Below are 21898 nucleotides of genomic sequence, written 5' to 3' on the forward strand. Positions count from 1 at the left end.
GTGGACACCAGCTTTACAGGCCATTTTCCAGAGTCAGTGTGGTCTGCCTGTGTTATTTCAGAGGATTCTTACATCAAGTGCATCTCTGCAGTGCCGCTGACACTCAAGTAAATGCATTCCTGATGCCCCATCCCAGAAACTGCCAGGCAAGAAACAGGAGGTTTGTGATGCTGAAAGCTCAGGCTTGGTGACACAGAGAAAGTAGCTTGGACTAGGAGAGAAATATGTTAGACTATGGGGATGTTAAACAATCATCTTCATGTTCTCGACAAGTTTCCCAGTGAGAAGAATCAGGGGGAAGATCATCTTGCAAAATGTCCTTTAGAAGCTCCTGCAGAAACTTTGTTTTGTTTGGGGCTGGGATGTGGGGTTGGTGTGGGTTTTTCTTGCAAGGTAACATTAGAGTTGATGCACTTGCTTCACATTTCCAGCTCATCCTCACAGCCAGATGAGCTGCAACAACTTAAATCCCAAAGCAAATTATTGCTGGAGACTGAAGAATTTTCATCTGTGTTGGTGCTGGAGTCCTCTGGGAATTCCCTTCCCATGTGCAGAAACCTCCAGCTGCTGCTTCCACTGCAGGGTCCCCCTGTGCTCACAGGCCTCTGCAGCCACTGGAGAATTTGCCCCTTACCATGGCCTCCGTTTCCCTGAAGTAAGGAGGTTCTCCTTCCACCATCTCGATGGTCACAGTGCCAAAGGCCCAGATGTCCACCTTGGGGCCATAAGGAGATCTGGTCACAACTTCTGGGGCCATCCAGTGAGCAGTGCCCACCCAGCATGGAGCTGCGCTGGTCCTGCTCAGGGCTGAGCTGAGCGCAGAGGCCAAAATCAGCTGAGGACAGAAACAAACCCTGTCAAAGGCAGCTGGAATGAGGAAACCAAGCACCAAGACTCCCCACTCTCAGTCTGAGAGTGCAGTAGTGAAGTCAGCTGGAAAAGCCCTCAGGGCTGTAGCCAAGGAAAGATGGAACTGGACCCTTCAAGAAACCATTGAGGAAGGGGCGGGGGATGTGAGAGAGAAGAGGGAAAGGAGGCGGGAGGAGGAGCAGGGCGGGGGCAGCCATTGAACCGGGGGAAGAGAAGGGGGAGATGAGGAGAGGAGCAGAAACAGGAAAAGTAGCGGGGATCCCCCGGCCTTCATTGAGGTGTCCACGGTGGGCCAGGAAGGTGTGGAACCCCCAGCCAGGAGTGTTCCCAACACGGGGGGCTCTGACCCTGGGGGTCACCCGGGATTATCCAGCGTGGATCCTCCCACGGGGGATGGAGATGGAGCGGGCACTGCGGAATCCGCGGGCAGCGACCCCTCCCCCCGGGCCCAGCCCCCACCCTTTGTCCCCCTCCCTTTGCCCAAATCCGTCCCATCGCCCCCCCCCAAACCCCTCCCCATCGCTCCCCAATAAACGGCCCCGGGGCCAACTGGGAAGCTTTACTGGGAGCACTGGGAGCAAGCACTGGGCGGGGGCAGAGCGCCAGCGGGGCTGGGGGGGACACGGGACCCCCCCAAAATCAGCGGAGCGGGGACGGAGCGGGGGGTCCCGGCCGGGCCCGAGCCCACGGGGAGGGGCTGCGGCCGCCGCTGGCTCAGGAGCTCTGTGGGCAGAGAAAAGGGGGTGACAGCGGCCTGGGGGCCCCGGCGGGAGCGCACACGCTCCGCCACGGGGGGGACGCCACCCCCGGCACCCGCCCTGACCTTCTTGAGCAGGGAGAAGCCGAGCCCCAGCGCCAGGAAGACGAAGCCCAAGACGAAGCCCCCGATGCCCGTCAGCATCTTGCTGCGGGCGGCATCCGGCGGCATCTCTGGGGGGTCCGCAGGGCTCAGCAGCCCCAAAACCTCTCACCGACACCCCGAGCCCCTCCCAGCGCCCTCCCTGTGGCCCCCAGCCCAGCCAGGAACCACTGAAACCTCCCTCCGATTCCTTCCCAGCCCCACCAGGACGCACTAAGACCCCTCCCAGTCTCTTCCCCGCACAACCAACCTCAACCCAACCCCTGCTTTGCCATTCGCGATCTCCTTCCAGCCTGTCCAGTCTCACTCAAACTCCCTCCGTTTACACCCAGCACCCCCAAACTCCCTCCCAGGCACACCCGGCGCCCCCAAACTCCCTCCCAGTGCCCACCAGGACACCCCCAACCCCATCCCACTTTCCCCAGCGTCCCCCAAACCCCTTCCCAGCCCTTGCCCAGCCCTTGCCCAGCCCCTCTCCCAGCTCCAGCCCGGCTTTGTCCAGCTCCCTCCCAGTGGCTCCCAGCACAGCCCAGCGGCTCTGCCAGCGCCCCCAGGGGCTCCCCCGTACCCCAGTGCCGCCTCAGGGGCTGCTCCAGGCTGACGTGCTCCACCTGGCAGCTGTAGCTGAGCCCGCGCCGGGGCTGCGTTTCCAGCAGCACCAGCAGCTGGTAGGTCCAGTCCCCGTTGGGGACCACGTCGGTGGCCACCACGTGCTCCGAGAGCTCCTGCTGGCCCTGGAACCACCTCACCTGGATGGCAGCAGGGTAGAAATCCATCACGGAGTACAGCAGGCGGCCGGGACCGGGCTGGGAGCTCGAGGGGGGCACCAGCGAGATGGACACGCTGGGGGGCACTGGGAGAGAGAGAGAGAGCGGGGACACACTGGGATCAGCTGCGAGGCACTGGGAGAGAGAAGGGAGAGCTGGGCAGGGCTGGAGAGGGACTGGGAATGCACTGGGAGGGACTGGGAGCGATTGGGGTGGCACTGAGAGAGATGGGACAGGGTGGACGTCTGGGTTTGAACGGAGAATGAACTGGGAATTAATTTGGAATGGATTTGGAATAGGCTGAGAAGAGGAGGGAGGGACTTTGGAAGTACTGAGAGCGACTAGGATGGCACTCGGAGGGATTTTGGTGGCCCTGGAATTAACTGGGAATGAAGTGCGCGGCACTGGGAGGCCGAGTCCAGCGCGGGGCCCTCGGGATTTGAGCGCCAGGGACTCTGCATGGCAACCGATGAGTCACCAGACAGACGCGCTATCATTGGCTGAAAGGAGCCGGCTACACGGACAACCGGGATGCACACGCCGGGCAGGCACAGGGATGGACTGGGACGGACTGGGAGAGCCACGGGGGTCACTGGGTGGGACAGGAGGCCCCGGGGTTTTTCCGAAGGCGGGCTGAGGGCCCTGGGCTGATTCTCAGAGACGTTTTGAGGGGCTCCAGGGTCATTGGCAGGGCAGGGCCCGAGGGGACACGCTGTGCCTCGCGCTCACCTCGGTGCCCCGTGAGGAACGGGGCAGCAAGCTCGTAGCCGGCCCGGCAGAACGCGTCAATCGCAGCCCTATTATCCTCCAGTATTTCCGGGATTCCGTTGCAGCACCGAGCCTGTGTCTCCCCACAGGGCGTGTCCCCCACGAACACCCCCACGTCGCTGTCGAACGTCAGGTACTGCTTCCGGTTGTAGATGTACCTCCTCACGAACCTCACCTTCTCCGTACCAATAATGAAGTGACACTCTCTCGTTCTCATCTCCTGGAACACTCCTGTGAGTGCAGAACACAGATCCGGGGTTGTCCCCCCAGCACGCCCCCAGCGCTCCGGGGGCCACCCTGGATCCCCACTCCGCACCCCCTGTGCCCCACGGCCGCCATGGGACCCTCCTGCCCGCGCTGCCGCTTCCTCTTTGCCGCCCTTCCCCCATTTCCTCTTTCACATCCGCTCCCCTCCCACCTCCGGCGGCTCCCAAATCACTTTTGGGGTCCCATTTCCCCATTTTCCCACAAATCCCCCAACCTCCAGCCCCCTCGGGATCAGTTTTGGGGTCCTCCCTCCCCTTTTCCCCCCTTCCCCACCCTCTCCCTCCCCTCCCTCCCCTCCCCCCACACCTCAGCCCCTCCCGCTCCCCCTTTGGGAGGTCCCTTTTTCTCCCCCTCCATTCCGGCCTCCCCCCTTCGCCCCTTTTCCCCCTTCTCCCCCCCGTCCCAGCGCCTCCCGCTCCCCGCTCACCCGAGAGCTCCGCGCCCGCAGCCGGGGGGGCTCCCAGCACCACCAGTGCCACCAGCAGGGCCCCAGCTGCCGCCCCTCGCCCCATGGCCGGGGCCGGGCAGGGAGCAGCAGCCCCAAAGCAGCCGCGCTGCGCTGGGAGCGCCAGTCCGGAGCAGGGCGGGCTCGGCAGCGCCGCGCGCTCTCATTGGCTGCCGCCGCTTCTGGGCGGCGATCGGCCACGGGCTCTGCCCGGCAACCGATGAGGCAATCCAACGCCCCGAGCTCTCATTGGCTGTGCCGCCTTCTGCTTGCGCTGCCATTGGCTGAGGCCTTTCCGGGGCGCTGCAGCCCCGGGCTGGGGGTTTTTTGGGCAGGGGGAACCTTGGGGCGCTGGGCAGGTGGGGGCGGGGATGGAGAGGCGCGGGCTGTGCTGGACCAGCCAATGAGAGCCGCTCATTTCACATTTAACTCCATTTTTTGGTTTACTGAGCTCGTTCAGGATTTTCTGTTCAGAACCCTTGGTCCCGCTGTCCTGGTTTGAAAAGGAAGTGAGTTCTTTGGCATGCTGTGGTCAAACCAATCAGTGCTCAGATTTGAATACTGTCACCTAGTGTGGCCCCTGAGGACATGGATTCACCTCTGAGCACACAGGAGGTTAAAAGCAGAGAACTCCCAGTCGAAGCTCTCTTGGTTCCGGTGGGTGAAAGGTTCAGAGCTGCCCTGCCCGGCTGCGGGCTGGGTGCGGGAGGGGAAGCCATGAGGCCGGGTGAAGGGAGCCGGGCCTTGGACAGAGAAGGGAGGTGAAGGCCCCTGCAGGATGGAAGGGTGGAGGAGCACTGAGAGGCATCGGGAAGCGCCCCCAGAGAGAGAGGGAGAGCCGGTGTGTGTGCCTGTGCCACCTTGAAATTTGCTACCTTGTGCTGGCAGCACAGCCGAGAAGGAGAAGGGGTGCAGAGAGAAGGTGCCCGGCAGGGCCAGCGTGGGAGTTCTGGGCAGGCAGAGCCTGAGATTTTAACCTTTTTCTTGGATGATGGAAACCTTACAAATGCTGATCCTCCTGGAGCTGAATGAGAAGAGAGATAGGGATGAAATAGGAGAAAATGGGCAAGTGTGATGAAAGTCCGTGCAAGTGAAAGATGTCAGAAGAAGTTGAAAAGAATCCTAGGTGGGAGGAGATGATGGAGTGGCCTTTGGCCGGACTTTTCTTGTGCAGCCATGGACAGAACCATTTTTCCTGTGGCACAGAGACTACATTTAGGGGGAGGCAATGGCTCGGAGCCAAGAGAGTGCAGTGATGTGATGTGAAAGAGTGGCATGAACAGAGATGGATGAGGAGGGTGGTGGTGCCCTCTGCCTTCAGTGAGGAAGAAGATCTTTGTTCTTGAGACCCCTCGGCCCCAGGGGGTGAATTTGGGAGGGAGAGGTGTCCCAAAAGTGAGAGAGACTGTGCTCATTTTTGGAACTGGGCAAAGCATCCTTAAAAGGGGAACCCCAGAAGCAGCTCTGGTCCATGTGCAGTGCTGAGAGCACTGGGCATGGAAGGAAGATGTCACCATGGGAAATGATCTCCGGGCGGTGCCACGTGTGACACGGAAACACAAGAGGTTTCAACTGTGTTTCCTGGGGAAGCCTGTGGCACAAGAGGGACTCCTCTCTCCTTGATGAACTGAGAGTTGATTATCTGAGGGGTGGTGATGGACTGACAGTTGGTGACCTGAGGGGTGGCAACTGAATTGTGAGTCCAAGGTTTTGCCTTACTGTGATGTATTGGGAATTTGGTTGGGAGGAGGAGGAATGTTTGGAAGGTTTTCATTGTTTCTGTTTCTTTTACATATTGTAAGTTAATAAAGTTTTTTTCTTTGTATTCCGAAGCTGGAGCCTTCTTTGCTCTATTCCTGGTCACATCTCACAGTAGACACCAGGGAGAATGTATTTTCATGGGGGCAGTGGCATTGTGCCAGCATCAAACCGTGACACCAGGGAAAATGGCTGCTCGTGCCAGTCCATCCCCTTGCCCAGAAGGCACCCGCTTGTGTTTGGACATGAGCTGCTGGCCACAGCCAGACAGGCAGCACCCGCAGCATTGGCCATCAGATGCTGGGCTGATGTTTTCATCCAGAGAGCAAGAAAACCAGCCAGAAGCACACAAGGCAACTTGACAGCGTCTCTGTAAGAATGTCATTGTCCTGTGAAAGTCAATAGTGGATGGTGGTTTTGTGCTGCAGATAATCACTTTTAAGCAAAAATCATTCCAGAAAGGGACAACAGCTTCTGCCTTCAGATGGATACCAAGTGTCTGGGTTTGGAAAGACAGGAGTCTGCCAAGGAAGGCAGGAGCCTCCCCTGAAATGGACAATGTAAACCCTCCCCACCCTTCCTGATTACTATAATTTTTTAATTAAGAGGCTCTTAGGAAAAAATATGGGAGCAGGAAATAACAGTTCTTTAATAGGAAAAAGAAAAAAAAAAGAATAAAATAAACAATGATGTATGCTGGAATTCATGAAGTTAGAGGGTTTTAAGGAAATGGTTAAAAAGAGTAGGCCTCAGACAGAAGCTTTGTTAGCATTGCAAATACAGCAAAAAGTTTTCTAAGCAGTAGAGCATACGTGACAAATAACAATAGACCTCTGTAGAACTGGCTTATGGATTGCAAGAAGGTTATTTAATGTATATCTTTAGAAGGTTAGTGTGAATAGATCTCTGTTCTTTGTCTCGGATGAACAAGTCTTTGTCTTACCTACCATTACGTGTGGTTCATATGATTGGATAGATTTCTTGTCAATATGTGTTGCTCTAGGTGTGATTGGTTGAAATCTAGGCTGAGATGGTTTTATGCTATGCTGTAATGCCACACCTCTTTGGCATTTCCTGTGGATCAGCGAGCTGTTAACATCCTGTCTCCATTGTCTAACAATGTGCTGAGACTGATGTGTTGAATAAAAAGCTCATGTCACTGGTCCGGATGTCCCATTCCGTTCGTGATTGTATATAGTCTTGCCGGTGGCAGAATGGATCTCCTCGTTGTGCGTGGCAAGTGGTGCCCCGTGTAAGGACCGTAGTTTAGGGGAAAAAAAGAAAATTGTGGAAATCCGGGCCGCTGGAAACCCAAGTTAATCAGGAGGACATTATCATCCCTCTCGCCGTAGCCGACGTGTTTGTAAGTAAGTTTTCTCGAGGGGGTGCTTGGGTAACAAAAATGGGAACAAACATCAAAAATAGAGTGGGATGCATTTCACCAATTAGAGACAATGTTACAAGAGAAAGGTTGTTCTGAGATTTCAAAAACCGAGCTTAAAAATTTAGTCATCTGGGTTAAAGCGAATACTCAAGATTTAAATTTACAGTCTGCTTTTACTTTTCATTTTTGGTATCAGATAAACTGGAGAATCTATAATTTGGTCTCTCTCAAAAAAGATGAAAGCCTGAAAGCACTTCTAGGGCTTTGATGGAGTATTTTAAACAAACTGATACTAATAAGGTCAACTCTGATTCACAAAGCAAAGTTGCTGGTTCTGACTCTTTAAATCCAAGTAAAACGGAGTCTGTGTGTGTATCGGAGAATGTATCAAATGTGTCTTCAGACTCTGGGAACAGTGTTGCGTCTTCTGGTTCTCTCAGGCTTCATAATGTCCCTGCAGCCAAAAAAAGTCTTTCGTCTCTCCCTCTGGGAAAAAATGAAAACTGTTCGGACTTTTCGCAGTGTTCTGTGAATGTGAAAATATGTGAAACTTGTATGGGGGAGGGGGTAAAATGTGTAGAAAAGGGAAATGAAAAGAGGTTCTGTGATAAAGAGACTGTGCTTTCTAGAATTGTTCATGCAGGGACAGTGAAAACTGATTTAGACTCTGCTCCCTCTGGGGGGGGGGGGCTGGAGGACCTGCAGGGGTCGCTCCCACTCGGGAAATTGTGGCTCCGGGTTCAATTCAAACGTGTCGGGTGCATGGGGACTTGGGGAGTTCTTTTTTGGTAAAGCAAAGACCTGGATTTTCCGCTGTTTGTCAATCTATGAATTCAGAGAAAGAAAAGTTAGCTTTGAGCAAAAGGATGGAGTCCCATGGAAGGATTGGAAGTGATAGCCAGGAATTGATTCAAGTTAGAGGGAGAAAAGAGGTGGATGAAAAGGCAGAACAGTTTCAAAAGTCCTCTGGAAAAACACAGGTTGAATTTTTAAAATCCCATTATTTCCTTCCTTGTATTTTAGAGCAAAGAGATGTAAGTTTAAATCCTTGGTTTGATGTTGGCAGCCCTCCAGCTGAGTTTTCCTTGGCAGGGAGACACTGTGAAACATGCAGTAATACTTTTAATGTAACAAATTCAAGGTTGAAGGCCAATGTTGGATGCGTTCCTGAATCAGAGGAACACGCCTCTGTCCTGGCCCCTTTGGGCAGGGCTTCGGAGGAGGCGTGTTGTCTGATGGAGCCCACCCCTGTCTTTCACGGCCAGGCTCCAAGGGGGGCGTGTTGTTGTTTGGAGGTTTCTGCCATGAATTTGGAGGTGTGTCCTCATGTTCATATTGGCAGGATTCCCGGGCTTGGCCAGGCTCCCGGGCTTGGCCAGGTTCCCGGACCTGGCCAAATTCCCGGACCTGGAAGGGTTCCCGGAGCTGGCAGAGCTCCCGGAATTGGCAGAGTTCCCGGACAAGAGTACAATGTCCCTGCCAAGAATTTGGACATTGGCAGAATGCCTGGATAGCACTGGTAGTTAGACTCTGACAAAAGGCCTCACTGCTTTGTCTGTTGTAAACCTGGTCATGTAAAAAAAAAAGATTGTCATGTGTAAAGATTCCAACCAAAATGACTTTCTACCTGTCATAAGTTATGATTGTCATGATATATACGATCTGTTAATGTCTTGTTGTACAAGTTTTGTCCTCAGTTCACAGAAATTTTCAGGATTCAAGATTCTACACTACATGAATTATTTGTTCATCACAGCTTCAACTCAGACAGAGATGCAGCAAACCTGTAATAGTGTTGAGACTGAAATCCAAAATTCTGGACTTGACATTTAAGATTCAAGGTTGAGACATCAACTCTTCAAAGAAGACAACCTCATCACTGGATTCTGATGGTGGTTCAAGTTTTTCAGCTTTTCCTTCAACCTTTTAATTTAATCACAGATTCTGCTTATGTTGCTAATGTAGTTAAGAGAATAGAAGGTTCAATTTTAAAGGATGTTAGCAATGAAATTTTACATCGTTGGCTTTCATGTCTTTTTACAACTTTGCAATATAGAACTAATCCATATTTTGTTTCTCACATTAGGGTTCACTCTTCGCTTCTTGGATTTTTAGTGGAAGGAAATGCGAGAGCAGACAAACTGACAATGGTTATTTCTAACACTTTGCCAAACATTTTTGAACAAGCAAAATTGAGTCATGCTTTCTTTCACCAAAATGCACAAGCACTCATGCGAATGTTTCAAATCTCTAAAAGTCAAGCTAAAGCTATCATCAATACTTGCCCTGACTGTCAGCTTGTGCAACCTCCTGCTTCTACAGGAGCAGTCAACCCCCGAGGCTTGCAAAGCCTGCAGTTGTGGCAAACAGACATCACTAAATACCCTTCCTTTGGTAAATTTTAAAATATTCATGTTTCCGTGGACACGTTCTCTGGTGCAATTTTTGCTTCCCTTCACACAGGTGAAACCAGCAATCATGCCTGTCATCATTTCCTGCAAGCTTTTGCTTCATTGAGTGTATCCCAAGAAGTAAAAACTGACAACAGTCCCGCATATACATATCTCAAAAATTGGCCACATTTTTAAATGAATGGGGTGTTCGGCACATCTTTGGTATTCCCCACTCTCCCACAAGCCAAGCAATTATTGAAAGGGCACATCAAACCCTAAAATGCATTTTAGATCAACAGAGAGGGGGAATGGAGATCACTCCACAGATGAGACTGAACAAGGCTCTGTATGTTTTTAATTTTCTAAACAGTTCAAGTACAGAACCTGATCCACCAATCTTTAGACACTTTTCAAATAACACACAGGCAAAACTGAAAGAAAATCCTCCTGTTCTAATTAGAAACCCTGAATCTGGACAGATGGAAGGTCCGTTTTGATTAATAACATGGGGCACAGGGTATGCTAATGTCTCCACAGGTGCTGGAATTAAGTGGGTCCCTGCCAAAAGCGTCAAACCATATCACACCTCAGAACCTGTTGACGAGCCCAGAACTGAGGAAGCAAGTACGCAGACGTGAGCCAAATTGAAGGATCCCGGGTCTCGCCTGACGCTCCTTGTGCCTGATGTTCTTTGTGCATCGGTGGAACCTACGAACTCTGATTTTGTGTTAATGTTAATTATGAGTATGCCAATTGTATGTTGAATGTTTGTTTAACAGAGCTAATTTTTGGCAAAAATTTAGGTTATTGTTTTTGTGGAGAAAGAATTCTGCCAAAACTTAGCTCATGAAAAAGATGGAGAAAATTCAAGTTGTATGTTTGTATTGGTGGATTTTAATTGTTTTTTGTCATGCAGATTTGCCTGTGCAACAACCGAAAACAAATGTTTGGGTGACCTTAGCCAAGGCTGCTGGCTCGGATACTATATGTTTGTCTAACTTGGAACCAGAAAAGCCTTTTTCAACCTGTCTGGTTGGTGTGCCAGTGAAAGAGTTACCTTTGGTCAAAAAACAATCCAATGGTAGGCCAGGTGGAATTGACAATGGAAACAATCCACCATTGAATTGGAACATTTGGTCCAAAAAACCTCTCAGGGCAGCATCTGAACCTCAAGAATTAGAAATCCTTGGTTCTTTGACCATGGATTTTTGTTTTACTTTCATGACTTGTGCCTGGTGAAAAGGTGAACCCCCAAAGTTCAATGTTACCCCTCATTATTTTGCATATAAGAATTTGAGGTTTTGGTGTAATGTTTCAAACAGTTGGGATGTGCTTCCTGAGACTGATCAATAGCCATGGCAATTGCCAAAAGGGTATTGGTTCATTTGCGGAGACAGAGCTTGGCAAGGCATTCCAGCTCACCTTGAAGGTGGCCCTTGTAGCATTGGTATGCTCACCATAATTGCCCCCACTGCCAAAGCAGTGATGAAAAAGAAACAAAGGAGAACGAGAGCTGTCCCTCATTATGGGGAGAACTGTCAGAGTGATTTTATGCCTTGGAATGCTGCCAGAAGGGTTTCAGCAGGTATATTTTTACCCCATTTGGCTTCAGCAGTGCCATTGAAACAATTAGATCGAGTTGGATGCTGGCTGAGCAAACAAGCTAATGCCACATCCTCTGCAATCAGTGATATGTAAACCAATGTTGATAGTGTTAGACATGCTACTCTTCAAAACAGAGCAGCCATTGATTTTCTTTTACTGGCACAAGGGCATGGTTGTGAGCAATTTGAAGGACTGTGTTGTATGAATTTGTCTGATCATTCTGAATCCATTCACAAAAGCATACAAAAATTAAAGGATCTGACAGCTCAAATTAAAGAAGATGGAGGTTCCTGGCTGGATGATTTGTTTCAAAAATGGAGCTTTGCACCTTGGCTAAGGCAACTTTGCAAGATACGTCTTTATGTATTAGGTGTTCTGGTATTGATACTGATAGTGATACCCGTGTATCACTATCAGTGTATACGTTGTTGTATACGGCGAATGATGAACAAAACGGTCCGAGAAGTTTTTGTCATACAAGCAGGAGAATTAGGAATTAGAAGCACAGAGAGCGTTCGAAATCTCACAAAGGGAGTAGACGAAGGTATAGACATGGATGAAGGTTTTGAATTAAGACCCTGGAATCGACTAGAGTTTTTTGAACAATGACTTGTGACTATTGTCAAACGTGATTCGTATCTCTTTCAAGGACTGGGCCTCCACAGCGTTCAGTTGTTGTGCTGTAATATACCAGTGCTTAGGTTCAGTGCGAATAGGTCTCCAGCAGATAATAAGCAGAAATTTTACAATAGGGCTATGAAACGCAAGTAGTAGGTGACAAGAAAATGAAAGTTTCTGAGTCAACAGAGAGCGGGAATTGCTGGAATTCATAAAGTTAGAGGGTTTTAAGGAAATGGTTAAAAAGAGTAGGCCTCAGACAGAAGCTTTGTTAGCATTGCAAATACAGCAAAAAGTTCTCTAAGCAGTAGAGCATACGTGACAAATAACAATAGACCTCTGTAGAACTGGCTTATGGATTGCAAGAAGGTTATTTAATGTATATCTTTAGAAGGTTAGTGTGAATAGATCTCTGTTCTTTGTCTCGGATGAACAAGTCTTTGTTTTACCTACCATTACGTGTGGTTCATATGATTGGATAGAATTCTTGTCAATATGTGTTGCTCTAGGTGTGATTGGCTGAAATCTAGGCTGAGATGGTTTTATGCTATGCTGTAATGCCACACCTCCTTGGCATTTCCTGTGGATCAGCGAGCTGTTAACATCCTGTCTCCATTGTCTAACAATGTGCTGAGACTGATGTGTTGAATAAAAAGCTCATGTCACTGGTCTGGATGTCCCGTTCCGTTCGTGATTATATACAGTCGTGCCGGTGGCAGAATGGATCTCCTCGTTGTGCGTGGCACAGTACACTAGAACAACACTGACACAGTCAGAAGCCAACCTGACACCCTGTGGGTCAGGGTGTTGGTGGCAGTGCAATTGGAAATGTGGCTGCAGTCCTCCTGGAGGGTCAGGTGTGGTTCTGTTGGAGCAAGGGGGTCCTGCGGAGAAGGATGTATTCTTCCTCTGAAGATTCAGTGGAAGAAGAGGCAGCTGCTGTTCTTCTGGGGAATCCAGCCGAGAAAGGCATGCTAGTGTCTCAAAAACTCCTGGATTATATCTGGGTAGGAATGCTTGGCTCTTCCCTCTAGGTGGAGCATCTCACAATGGGATTTAGAGTTCTTATCAGTCACGCAGTGACACTCAGTAGTTTGTTATCAGCAGATGTCCCCTCTCAAGGGAGGTGTGAATGTGGTCACTCAAAGAGAGAGATAAGACAAACTGCCCACTTGACAAAGGTAATTTGCCATACAGATGGTAATTGAAAACATCTTGCATTCCAATCTTCAACAGCAGGATATTTTTTAAAGAAAGGAATGAGGTATTCACACCAGAAAGCAGCCACAGGACAGATAAATCTTTCAGAAAAAAGAATTTATTGCTCCATTATCAGAAAAAACTAACTTTTTTCCCCCTTGCTCAGCTCTAAAGACTCCATTAGCATTCAAAGGAAGAAGTTGACACTGGCCAGACAGAATCCTTTGTTTGAATAGAATTTATGCATCATGCATGAGATGTATGAATATGCAATTGGCTATTGCTTTTAAGGGTTAACCACTTTACATGTGTGTCCGTGTTTGGGCTTATTTAGCCCAGAAAAAGGTACCTGGAGCATCAGTAACTCTTTGTTCTTATTACCTTGTATCGTCCTAAATCTCAGTTATTCAAATTTTTATTACTCTAATTATATTACTATTTTTATAACCATTTCATTACTATTAAACTTTTAAAATTCAAAAACCAAGCGACTGGCATTTTTCACAAGTACACCTTTCAGCTGAAGCAAGTGAATGGACTATAGTCAAAAGAAACAATAAAGACTTGAAATTGGTCCTTGCGAGAGTCCATCCGAATTATCCCTCATCTGCCTCATGATCTTCATTTGGGGACCGATAAAGAGAAGACCCCCCCCGCTCTGAAAATCTTTGGCTTTGTAGGAGAAAGTTACACAAGCCAATGGCCCCGAGACATGAGAGCACAGTGCTAAGCCATTGTTTTCACAGGTGGTGTTTGCTGTGTGCTACACTGAGCCCAACGAGAAGAAGAAGGGAGCACCGTGCCCTTTTTGCAACAACAGCCTTGGAAGCTGTCCCACCTCTTGGCCTGGCTGGACTTCTCCTGAGTTTCAGGTGGTCTCCCAGAGAAGACCCTCACCTGTTTTACAACCACCGTGACAGACAGACTGAGATGTGAGGAGCCTCTCCATCAAGGACTGAGACATGGAACCCTCATGTGAAAAGGCCCCTCTGCTCCTTCCAAGGACTGGGACTGAAACCCCCAGCCCGGGGCAGGTGTGTGGGGGAGGCAAGCTGACCAAAGCGAGATGTTTGCCTGCAGGTTGTGACCGCTGGACCAAGAAGACAATGGCTCTCGTTTACTGCTGAGAGCATGGACTACCTGTTACATCTATTCCTTTTTGTATCTGTATCGCCCCCTCGCAATTTCCAATAGAGTTATCATAATAAAAACGTCTGAGTTAATGAGAGACCTCGAGATCTCTCCGACGTAACAGGTGGATCCTCAACTGGACTGGACCAAAGGACTTTGTCTCTACGTTTGGTAGCTCTATCCCCCTCTTTCTCTCTCTCTCTCTCTCTTTTGTCTCTGTCTCTTCCGCTATCTTTTTCTCTCCCTTAATCCCTCTATCGCATTTTGCTGTGGTCACTCAATAAAGGTGCATTTGTTTCGATTATCATTGCAAACCCCACTGTACTGTGTCGGTTCTTTCTGCACCCTGAGATCAAATCCAGGAACCATCACAAAACCCTCCGTGACAATGGATCGTGACACCCCCCGAGGACCCCTCCCCAAATTGCCCCCCAAAGCACCCCCAGCACCCTCAGACCCCGCTAAAACCCCCTCAAGTTCCCCCCACACCCTCTCCAAATCCCCCCCCAAACCTCCTCAAGACCCCTCCCCAAATTCCCCTCACGACCCCTCCAGGACCCCTCACCTGTCCCTGCGCCTCCTCAGCAGCTCCCGGAGCCCCCCGTCCTCTCCGAGCGCCTCCCCCGCTCTCTCCAGCGCCTCCCGCAGGACCCGCCCGAGCCCGGGGCGGCTCCCGGGGGTCCCTGAGGGGGTCCCAGCGGCGGGGGGGGGAGGGGGCGCCCGCTCCATGCCCGGCCCCGGGGTGAGTGGGTGCTGCTTCCAGCTCGGCTCTGATTGGCTGGAGCGGCATGGGCAGGGCGGGAGTTGCTGAGGGGAGTTGGCCGGTGATTGGTTGCTTTCGTAGAGGGCGCGGTGATTGACAGAAGATGGGCGGGGGAGGCAGGCTTTGCCGAGGGGAGGCGTGTGGTGATTGGTGTGATAGAGGCAAAGAAGGTGGGAGTTGCACAGGGGAGACAGCCAGTGATTGGTTGGTTCAGCTCAAGAGAGGTGGGAGTAGCTGAGGGGAGGTGTGCAGTGATTGGTTGGTTTGGGGCGGGGTGTGCTGTGATTCATTAATTTGGGAGATGAAGCGTGGTGATTGGATTGTTTGGAGCGGGGCACGTCGCTATTGGCTGGGAAATGCCCAGCATTTTTTAGGGAACACACCCCATTTTTTGGGGAAAAACTCTTGGATTTTTAAGGAAAAATTCCCGTTTTTTGCAGCAGACACATTCCCAGATTTTTTTAACCCACGTGACCCCAAATAACCCAAATAACCCCAAAATACTCGAAATAAACCCCAAAGAACCCCAAAAAACCCGAAACAAATCAAGATAATCCTAAAAAAAACCAAAAAAGGCAACCTAAACCCAAAAATCCCCAAATCATTTCAAGTACACCTAAAAAAATCCCATATACACCAACATAAACCCCAAGAACACCAAATGATTCCAAATAAACCCACATAAACCCAAATAATCCCAAACAAACACAAATACTTCTAAATACACCCAAATAATTCCAAATAACCCCAAATACAGAGGAATAAACCAAGTAAACACCAAGATAAACCCTAAATAGTCCATAAGTAACCCCAAATAAACCCAAATAAAGCCCAGTTCCTCCCGTCTTTACCCCAAAACAGATCCAGACCAATCACAACGCGCGGCACTGATGACGATCCACTTGCTGGGCACAAACTCAGAGCACTGGCCCCGCTCAGCGATTTTCAGCCAATCAGCGCCCGGCCTGACTCTGACTCATCAGTTGCTGGGCACAGACCAAGGCCTCTCACTGCGGTAAATACTCAGAGACCGGGCGGGGTAATTTCCAGCCAATCAGAGCGTGTCTCGCTGACGATTCATCAGTTGCGAGGAGCAGAATTTGGGGAGGGGGGAAGGTGACCCTGGGGATGGGCTGGGGACCCCAAATTAATCCAAAACGGGGTCGGGACCCCAAATCGGAAAAGGAGGGGCCTGAAGCCCCTAAAACCAAACAATGGGGAGGGGATTGGGGGAACGATCGGAAAGGGGAGAGTGGGGAAAAGAGGCGGGTGGGAGACCAAAATTGAGCTGGGAGGGAGATGGGACCCCCAAATTGAGGTGGGAGGGGAATGGGATCCCAAAACTGAGCTGGGAGGTGGATGGGACACCCCAAATTGACCTGGGAGGGAGGTGGGACCCCCAAACAGGATGAAGCCAATTTTATTCCTAGAATATGTAAAGTACTTTATGGATATGCAAAAAGTCTAGGAATATGCAACAGGCTGATGTAATGGGAGACAAGGACCATTGGGCAAAGGTTGTTATGGCCACCAAGGCCCCCAGTTATTTTTGGGGACACTCCTTAATTAATCTGGTTTTAATTACATCAGCCTGTTGCATATTCATAGACCCTCACACATATCCATAAAGTAATTTACATATTTTAGGAACTATTTTACATGGCCCATCCTTGGCGGTGTCTCCCCATTTCAGGAGCCTCCACTGAAATGGAAAATGTAAACCCCCTCCCTTTGATGATGATGATGATTATTAGTAGCAGTAATAATAATAACAATAAACAACTATAAAAATAATAATTTTGAAATTGAGGAGCTCTCAGGCAAAGATGTGGGAGTAGAAATAACAGTTCTTTATTAGGAAAAATTAAAAATACAAATGCAGTAGCACAAACAAAAACAACAGTGACAGAGTGTCATGGTTTGACACTGGCATAATGCCAGTGCCCCCATGAAAATACCCTCTCCCTGGTTTCTACTGTGAGATGTGACCAGGAATAAGCAAAGCAGGCTCCCACTTAGAAATAAAGAAGAATTTAACAACTAAACTACAAGGGAAAAAAAAAAAGAAACACACAAGGAAAATGAAAATTTCACAAATACATCTCCCCCTCCTCCCCACCAACTCTCCAATACAATACAATACATTCCCCAAATCACCAACTCTCAGTCCGGCACCACCCTTCAAACAATCAATCTTCAGCTCATCAAGAGGAGAGGAGTCCTTCTTGTGCCATGGTGACCTCTTCCTTTCATGTCCAGTGCTCTCACCACTGAAGACGGACCAGAGCTGCTTCCAGGGTCATCTTTTAAGGATGCCTTTTCCCATTCCAAAAAGGGCACAGTCTCTCCTTCGGGACACCTGCCCCTCCCAAATTATTCCCCCTGGGGCCGAGGGCCACCAACACTGAACCCTCTTGGTTCCAGGGCATTGTCCCCCCTGGATACAGTCTCTATATCACAAGGAAACATGGTTCTGTCCACGGCTATACAAAAAGAGTCTAGCAAAGCAGCCACTCCATCATCTCTTCCACCCGAGTTCTTCTCTATTCTTTTCATATGTCTCCCTTGCTCAGACCTTCAACACTTGCTCAGTTCCCTCTTCATCTTCCACTCCATCTCTCCTCCAAGAAAGGTCAATGCTCTGCAATGTTTTCATTGTCCACAAAGGGGTTAAAAGCTCCTGCAAGCAGCCAGACACTCGGGCAGGCTGTGCTGGCAACACGTGATATCAAATTTCAAGATAACAGTCCCTGGCACGGCTCTACAACAGCTCTCTCTCTCTCTCTCTCTCTTCGTCTCTCGGGGCGGGGGGGGGGGGGGGGGGGGGGGGGGGGGGGCGGGCAGGACATACCTCTCAGTACTTCTTCCATTCTTCCACCGTTGGGCTGCGCCTACCTCCCATCTCTGTCCCAGGCCCGGCCACCTCACGGCCACGTGGCTTCCCCTCCCCCTGCCACTGAGAGATCCAAACCCTTTTCCCACCGGAAATCCAAAGAAAGCCGCCCAGGGGAGAGCTCTGCTTTAAACCCTTGTGTTCTCAGAGGGGGATCTAATGTCCCAGGGGCCAACCCAGGTGCCAATATTAAAATCTGAGCACCCATTGGTTTGACCACAACATCCTAGAAAACCTATTTCCCGTCAAATCACCACACAGAGTCAGAATACTCTGGGAATCCATGAAAAAGGTTGATCCTCTTGGAATCCAGTGGGAAAAGATTTATCCTCTAGGAATCCAGTGGGAAACGGTTGATCATCTGGGAATCCATTGGAAAAAAAGGTTGATCCATTGGGAATCCAGTGGGAAAAGCTTGATCCTCTAGGAATCCAGTAAAGAATGAGGCTGATCCTTTGGAATCCAGTGAGAAAACGACTGATCCTCTGGGAATACAGTGGGAAAATATTTATCGTCTGGAAATACACTGGAAAAAAGGTTGATTCTTTGGGAATCCAGTGGGAAAAGCTGAAATTTTAAGAATCCACTGGGAAAGGGCTGATTCTTTGGGAATCCAGTGGGAGAAGATTTATCCTCTGGGAATCCAGTGGGAAAAGCTGAAATTTTGGGAATCAAGTGGGAAAAGGGCTGATCCTTTGGGAATCCATTCCTTACCCCCCAAAGACAAGGCAAAGGCAGGGCCGTGGAGTTTTTATAGGGTATCCCAAGGGTGGAGTTGGGGTTTGGGTCAGGGGAGGAGTTCTTAGCAACACAAGAAGGGTGAGATCAAATTCCTGCCTCTTAGGAACAGCAGAACTCCACACACAACGTGTCCCCAAATTCTAAATACCATCTAAAACAACTGAGAAATTATGGAACGTCAGATACATTTGATCAATTTCCTTCATTTAACCCAGTTTTGGGTGTTTTTAAAGGATGAAGGTGAGGTAGAGGAAAATTAAGGCCAAACCAAAAGGAGAAGCAGCCAGGTGTGTTCCCAACATGGATCACAGGGAATGTGAGTGACCAGGGCTGTGCCCAAAGTGCCTCCTCCAGTGGGGGATGGAGCTGGAGCAGCGCACGAAGCTCTGCCCGCACTCGGGGCACTCACAGGGCTTCCCTTAGTGGTGCCTCCGCTGGTGTTTGGTCAAGTCAGAGCTGCTGGAGAAGCTCTTCCCACACTGGGGACACTCGTAGGGCCTCTCCCCAGTGTGGATGTGCCGATGGGTGACGAGGTGGGAGTTGTTCTTGAATCCCTTCCCGCAGTCAGGGCATTGGAAGGGCCTCTCCTCTCTGTGAATCCGATAGTGCTGGAGGAGATGGGTGCTGGTCTTAAACCTCTTCCCGCACTTGGAACACTCGTAGGGCCTCTCCCCAGTGTGGGTGCGCCGGTGGGTGACGAGTTTGGAGTTCTCTTTGAATCCCTTTCCGCAGTCGGGGCATTGGAAGGGCCTCTCCTCTGTGTGACTCAGATAGTGCCGGAGGAGACGGGAGCTGGTCTTAAACCTCTTCCCACACTTGGAACACTCATAGGGTCTCTCCCAAGTGGGGGTCATCTGGTGCTTCATCAGGCTGGAGTTCTCTCCGAAGCACATCTCACACTCGGAACACTTGTACAGCCTTTCTCCAGTGTGGGTCCTCTGGTGCGTGATCAGGTGGGAGCTCTGGCTGAAGCTGTTCCCACACTCCCCACACTCGTAGGGCTTCTCCCCAGTGTGGATCCTCTGGTGCACAATCAGGCCGGAGCTCAACCTGAAGCTGTTCCCACACTCCCCACACTCGTAGGGCCTCTCCCCAGTGTGGGTCCTCTGGTGCGTGATCAAGTTGGAGCTCTCTCTGAAGCTCTTCCCACACTCCCCACACTCGTACGGCTTCTCTCCAGTGTGGGTCCTCTGATGTATGATCAAGTGGTAGCTCCGGTTGAAGCTCTTCCCACACTCCCCACACTCCTAGGGCCGTTCCCCAGTGTGGATCCTCTGGTGCACAAGCAGGTTGGAGTTCCACCTGAAGCTCTTCCCACACTCCACGCACATGTGGGGCTTCTCCCCATCATGGAGTTGCTCATGGAGCACCAGCTCCCAGCTCTGGCTCCGTCTCCGGCCGCCTTCCCGGCCCAGGCTGCCTCTTTCCCCTTCAGATCCCCGCCGGCTGCGTTTGCAGCCCCTCTTTGTGCGGTATCTCCGGGGCTTTTCCTCCCCGTGGGCTTCCTGCGCCGTGGAGCCGCTCAAAACGGCCTCTTCCACCAGGTTCTGCCGCGGGCATTTGTCCTCCCTGCTCTCCATGCTCAGCTCCTGCTCTGGGGGAGGAAGGACAAGGACAGGATGGGATTTGCCTCCGTGCCACAGGCAAGGCCAAGGAGATCCCCCCAGGGCTGAGCTGCAGCCAGGGGCCATGCTGGGCTGGGAGATGGAGCAGCACAGAGGAAAAAGGGGCACTGACTTCCTCCTCACCTGCCTCAGTGTCCCGGGGCATCTTCCTCTTCCTTGCAGCCTCCCAGGGGTTGGCAATGGGAAATCCTGGTTCGGGGAAAACAAGGGATGAGAACGTTTGCAGGAGCATTGGGGGGTAGGACGGTCACGACGGACGGAGACGAGAGAGCTCTGCAGCCAGGACATGGAACTTGCGGTTTATTGCAAAGGGCCTGGGTGCAGGGCCCTGCTTGGAGCTGCCAGGCACAGCTCGGAGCAGGCCTGAGAGAAGAGAGGGGTAGAGAGGGAGAGAGGGTAAGAGAGTAAGAGGGGAAGAGCGTAAGAGAGTAAGGGTCCCATTACAATACAATAAATCTTCTTCTGTGTTGAATATTCTATTTCTCACTAACCAATCTGGTACAAGATAGAAATCCTAGAGCATTTACATACAGCCTATAAGAATCATTACATTACCATACTGTGTTAAATTTTAAACCCTAAAAACTCCTCTTTGGACCCCTTCTGCCAAGTTAGGAGGGTCTGCCCTGACCCTTGGACCTGTCTGCAAGCAGAGGGAATTGTTTCATTAAAAGGGGATTACCTTCAGCTGGCCACACCATTGTTTTCCAGTTGTTCACGAATTGAGGGATCTCTTTCATTTCAATCTTCCTTATACTTTCTATATTCTCAAAATCTTTTCCAGACAATCATATTTATAAGGCTTTCCTGTTTCATCTTCCCCAACACACATTGACTTTGAAGGTCCCTCTGCCTGAGTCCATCTCTACAAATCACCAGCCATCTGGGCTCAAGATCCATCTCCCAAACACCAAGATCACCTCCCAAACACCAAGATTCAGCCCTGAAAAAGCCTCCCAGGAGTTCCCCGTCCCTGGTTCCTCCCCTCTGCTGTTCGGGGGTTCCCCCCTGTCCCAGTTGCTGGGGTCACGCTTGGATTGGGGATCTCCCTACTCCTCGGTGCCCACCCTGCCCAGGCTGCTGGCAGTCCCAGCAATGCCAAAAGCTCCCCCCGCTTCGCTCTCCCCATTTCGGGATGCCAGGGATTTTTGGGCTCCCGGGCTCCCTTCTCCCCTCATTCTCGGCTCTGGGCTGCAGCGGCTCCAAGGAGTCCCCCCTGCCCCTCTCCAGGCTCTTGAGGCTCCCGCCAATGGCGGCGCTGCCCCCTCTCTGGGCTCCCCACTTTGGGCTCCTGGGGGACACAGGGCTCTGCTCCTCCAGGCTGCCTCTGCCGGCAGCCGCCAACGCCACCCCCCGATGTCCCCCCAAGGGGCCTTTTCCGCTCAGCCTTGGACTTCTTCATTCTCCAAACATCGCCCAAAAAACCCAACCCAGGAACCCTCCCAGGATGTCTGGGCCAAGCTCCCCCTCCCCGCTCACCGGCGCAATTGGGGGATGATGATCCCTCAGGTGGGCGCTGCGAATTCAGGCAGGGATCGATGGCGTGGTTCCCTCAGCTCAGCCTTGATCCGCCTTTTTCTCTTGTGGGGGCCTGAATATATGTATTGTTATAACAGCAATAAGAATACAACAACTGGAATGTAGTGAGAGTCCTATGTATATTGGATAAGTGGGTCCTAGCTATTCTAAATGAGTCACAGCTGCAAAGTCCTTAGTTGGGCAGCAGCTGTGGCTGGTAAAGATAGCTGGGATAAAAGGGATGGGTCGAGAGCCCAGGAGGAGCCCCTGTGAAACCATGAGGAACTGCACTA

General features: G+C 50.8%; 1 pseudogene; it reads right to left on the reverse strand.

The window, feature by feature from the left end:
- The window catches only part of LOC128945560 (uncharacterized), a 1627138-nt pseudogene that overhangs the window by 553134 nt on the left and 1052106 nt on the right, over nt 1-21898 (reverse strand).

The sequence above is a fragment of the Melozone crissalis genome, unplaced genomic scaffold, assembly GCF_028551555.1.
Source record: "Melozone crissalis strain CALT ecotype California unplaced genomic scaffold, PUWL_Pcris_2 ptg000066l_1, whole genome shotgun sequence".
NCBI lineage: Eukaryota > Metazoa > Chordata > Aves > Passeriformes > Passerellidae > Melozone > Melozone crissalis.